Source organism: Oncorhynchus tshawytscha, unplaced genomic scaffold (assembly GCF_018296145.1).
Source record: "Oncorhynchus tshawytscha isolate Ot180627B unplaced genomic scaffold, Otsh_v2.0 Un_contig_1626_pilon_pilon, whole genome shotgun sequence".
Lineage (NCBI taxonomy): Eukaryota > Metazoa > Chordata > Actinopteri > Salmoniformes > Salmonidae > Oncorhynchus > Oncorhynchus tshawytscha.
This window is the reverse complement of record NW_024609597.1, coordinates 140,001-145,000: the sequence shown is the minus strand read 5'-3', so window position 1 is coordinate 145,000 and position 5,000 is coordinate 140,001.

The window sequence follows — 5,000 nt, the reverse complement described above, 5'->3', positions numbered from 1 at the left end:
GTCTGGGTACAGTAGTCTGGGTAGTCCTACAGTAGTCTGGGTAGTCCTGCAGTAGTCTGGGTAGTCCTACAGTAGTCTGGGTGGTCCTACAGTAGTCTGGGTAGTCCTACAGTAGTCTGGGTAGTCCTACAGTAGTCTGGGTAGTCCTACAGTAGTCTGGGTAGTCCTACAGTGGTCTGGGTAGTCCTACAGTAGTCTGGGTGGTCCTACAGTAGTCTGGGTAGTCCTACAGTAGTCTGGGTAGTCCTACAGTAGTCTGGGTAGTCCTACAGTAGTCTGGGTAGTCCTACAGTAGTCTGGGTACAGTAGTCTGGGTAGTCCTACAGTAGTCTGGGTAGTCCTACAGTAGTCTGGGTAGTCCTACAGTAGTCTGGGTAGTCCTACAGTAGTCTGGGTAGTCCTACAGTAGTCTGGGTACCGTAGTCTGGGTAGTCCTACAGTAGTCTGGGTAGTCCTACAGTAGTCTGGGTATTCCTACAGTAGTCTGGGTAGTCCTACAGTAGTCTGGGTAGTCCTACAGTAGTCTGGGTAGTCCTACAGTAGTCTGGGTACAGTAGTCTGGGTAGTCCTACAGTAGTCTGGGTACAGTAGTCTGGGTAGTCCTACAGTAGTCTGGCTAGTCCTACTTTAGTCTGGGTAGTCCTACAGTAGTCTGGGTGGTCCTACAGTAGTCTGGGTAGTCCTACAGTAGTCTGGGTAGTCCTACAGTAGTCTGGGTAGTCCTACAGTAGTCTGGGTGGTCCTACAGTAGTCTGGGTAGTCCTACAGTAGTCTGGGTAGTCCTACAGTAGTCTGGGTCGTCCTACAGTAGTCTGGGTCGTCCTACAGTAGTCTGGGTAGTCCTACAGTAGTCTGGGTAGTCCTACAGTAGTCTGGGTAGTCCTACAGTAGTCTGGGTGGTCCTACAGTAGTCTGGGTAGTCCTACAGTAGTCTGGGTAGTCCTACAGTAGTCTGGGTAGTCCTACAGTGGTCTGGGTAGTCCTACAGTAGTCTGGGTGGTCCTACAGTAGTCTGGGTAGACCTACAGTAGTCTGGGTAGTCCTATAACATTCTGGGTAGTCCTACAGTTGTCTGGGTGGTCCTACAGTAGTCTGGGTAGTCCTACAGTAGTCTGGGTAGTCCTACAGTAGTCTGGGTAGTCCTACAGTAGTCTTGGTAGTCCTACAGTAGTCTGGGTAGTCCTACAGTAGTCTGGGTAGTCCTACAGTAGTCTGGGTAGTCGTACAGTAGTCTGGGTAGTCCTACAGTAGTCTGGGTAGTCCTACAGTAGTCTGGGTTGTCCTACAGTAGTCTGGGTAGTCCTACAGTAGTCTGGGTAGTCCTATAACATTCTGGGTAGTCCTACAGTTGTCTGGGTGGTCCTACAGTAGTCTGGGTAGTCCTACAGTAGTCTGGGTAGTCCTACAGTAGTCTGGGTGGTCCTACAGTAGTCTGGGTAGTCCTACAGTAGTCTGGGTAGTCCTACAGTAGTCTAGGTGGTCCTACAGTAGTCTGGGTAGTCCTACAGTAGTCTGGGTAGTCCTAGAGTACTCTGGGTGGTCCTACAGTAGTCTGGGTAGTCCTACAGTAGTCTGGGTAGTCCTACAGTAGTCTGGGTAGTCCTACAGTAGTCTGGGTAGTCTTACAGTAGTCTGGGTAGTCCTACAGTAGTCTGAGTAGTCATATAACAGTCTGGGTAGTCCTACAGTAGTCTGGGTAGTCTTACAGTAGTCTGGGTAGTCCTACAGTAGTCTGAGTAGTCATATAACAGTCTGGGTAGTCCTACAGTAGTCTGGGTAGTCCTATATGTTGAGACTGATCTGTCATCTTTAAGTCGAAGTAGGTCTACAGTAGTCGGGGTAAGTCTACAGCAGTTTGGGTTGGTCGACAGTAGTCTGGGTAGTCCTACAGTCATCTGGGTAGGTCTACAGTAGTCTGGGTAGTTCTACACTAGTCTAGGTAGTCCTATAACAGTCTGGGTAGTCCTACAGTATGTAGAGACTGATCTGTCTCCTGTAGGTCTGGGTAGAACTACAGTAGTCTGGATAGGTCTACGGTAGTCTGAGTGGGTCCATAGTCTGGGTAGATCTTCCATAGTCTATACTGTAGGACTACCCAACATATAGACTATGTGTAACAGTATCTTTCCATGTGAAAACTGTAGTATCCACTAGCTGGACTACAACCACAGTGCTGTTGATCTTGGAGTGGGTCTGCTGTTTAGCATGCCTACACACACACACACACACACACACACACACACACACGTACATGCACACACACACGCACACACACACACACGCACGCACAGGCACACACACGCACACACATGCACGGGCACACACACTCTGGAGTTCAAGTGGGGCTTTTGGGAAAGGGCCCCTCTTGAGTTTTCCACAGACTGAAGCGATTTCTAGTCTTTAATCTGAAGACTACTGGGTTAATGGATGAACTGAGGGGTTCTATTATTTCTTTACCTCCTTCCATCTCTCTCTCTCTCCTTTCACTCTCTGTCTCTCTCTCTCCTTTCACTCTCTGTCTCTCTCTCTCCTTTCACTCTCTGTCTCTCTCTGTCTCTCTCTCTCTGTCTCTCTCTGTCTCTGTCTCTCTCTGTCTCTGTCTCTCTCTCTCTCTCACTCTCTCTCTGTCTCTGTCTCTCTCTGTCTCTCTCTGTCTCTCTCTGTCTCTGTCTCTCTCTCCTTTCACTCAATTCAATTCAATTCAATTCAAGGGCTTTATTGGCATGGGAAACATGTGTTAACATTGCCAAAGCAAGTGAGGTAGACAACATACAAAGTGAATATATAAAGTGAAAAACAACCAAAATTAACAGTAAACATTACACATACAGAAGTTTCAAAACAGTAAAGACATTACAAATGTCATATTATATATATATACAGTGTTCTAACAATGTACAAATGGCTAAAGGACACAAGATAAAATAAATAAGCATAAATATGGGTTGTATTTACAATGGTGTTTGTTCTTCACTGGTTGCCCTTTTCTCGTGGCAACAGGTCCCAAATATTGCTGCTGTGATGGCACACTGTGGAATTTCACCCAGTAGATATGGGAGTTTTTCAAAATTGGATTTGTTTTCAAATTCTTTGTGGATCTGTGTAATCTGAGGGAAATATGTCTCTCTAATATGGTCATACATTGGGCAGGAGGTTAGGAAGTGCAGCTCAGTTTCCACCTCATTTTGTGGGCAGTGAGCACATAGCCTGTCTTCTCTTGAGAGCCATGTCTGCCTACGGCGGCCTTTCTCAATAGCAAGGCTATGCTCACTGAGTCTGTACATAGTCAAGGCTTTCCTTAATTTTGGGTCAGTCACAGTGGTCAGGTATTCTGCCGCTGTGTACTCTCTGTGTAGGGCCAAATAGCATTCTAGTTTGCTCTGTTTTTTGTTAATTCTTTCCAATGTGTTAAGTAGTTATCTTTTTTGTTTTCTCATGATTTGGTTGGGTCTAATTGTGCTGCTGTCCTGGGGCTCTGTAGTGTGTGTTTGTGTTTGTGAACAGAGCCCCAGGACCAGCTTGCTTAGGGACTCTTCTCCAGGTTCATCTCTCTGTAGGTGATGGCTTTGTTATGGAAGGTTTGTGAATCGCTTCCTTTTAGGTGGTTGTAGAATTTAACAGCTCTTTTCTGGATTTTGATAATTAGTGGGTATCGGCCTAATTCTGCTCTGCATGCATTATTTGGTGTTCTACGTTGTACACGGAGGATATTTTTGCAGAATTCTGCGTGCAGAGTCTCAATTTGGTGTTTGTCCCATTTTGTGAAGTCTTGGTTGGTGAGCGGACCCCAGACCTCACAACCATAAAGGACAATGGGCTCTATGACTGATTCAAGTATTTTTAGCCAGATCCTAATTGGTATGTTGAAATTTATGTTTCTTTTGATGGCATAGAATGCCCTTCTTGCCTTGTCTCTCAGATCGTTCACAGCTTTGTGGAAGTTACCTGTGGTGCTGATGTTTAGGCCAAGGTATGTATGGTTTTTTGTGTGCTCTAGGGCAACAGTGTCTAGATGGAATTTGTATTTGTGGTCCTGGTGACTGGACCTTTTTGGAACACCATTATTTTGGTCTTACTGAGATTTACTGTCAGGGCCCAGGTCTGACAGAATCTGTGCATAAGATCTAGGTGCTGCTGTAGGCCCTCCTTGGTTGGTGACAGAAGCACCAGATCATCAGCAAACAGCAGACATTTGACTTCGGATTCTAGCAGGGGAGGCCGGGTGCTGCAGACTTTTCTAGTGCCCTCGCCAATTCGTTGATATATATGTTGAAGAGGGTGGGGCTTAAGCTGCATCCCTGTCTAACCCCACGACCCTGTGTGAAGAAATGTGTGTGTTTTTTGCCAATTTTAACCGCACACTTGTTGTTTGTGTACATGGATTTTATAATGTCGTATGTTTTACCCCCAACACCACTTTCCATCAGTTTGTATAGCAGACCCTCATGCCAGATTGAGTCGAAGGCTTTTTTGAAATCAACAAAGCATGAGAAGACTTTGCCTTTGTTTTGGTTTGTTTGATTGTCAATTAGGGTGTGCAGGGTGAATACATGGTCTGTTGTACGGAAATTTGGTAAAAAGCCAATTTGACATTTGCTCAGTACATTGTTTTCATTGAGGAAATGTACGAGTCTGCTGTTAATAATAATGCAGAGGATTCCCAAGGTTACTGTTGACACATATTCCACGGTAGTTATTGGGGTCAAATTTGTCTCCACTTTTGTGGATTGGGGTGATCAGTCCTTGGTTCCAAATATTGGGGAAGATGCCAGAGCTAAGTATGATGTTAAAGAGTTTTAGTATAGCCAATTGGAATTTGTTGTCTGTATATTTGATCATTTCATTGAGGATACCATCAACACCACAGGCCTTTTTGGGTTGGAGGGTTTTTATTTTGTCCTGTAACTCGTTCAAGGTAATTGGAGAATCCAGTGGGTTCTGGTAGTCTTTAATAGTTGATTCTAAGATCTGTATTTGATCATGTATATGTTTTTGCTCTT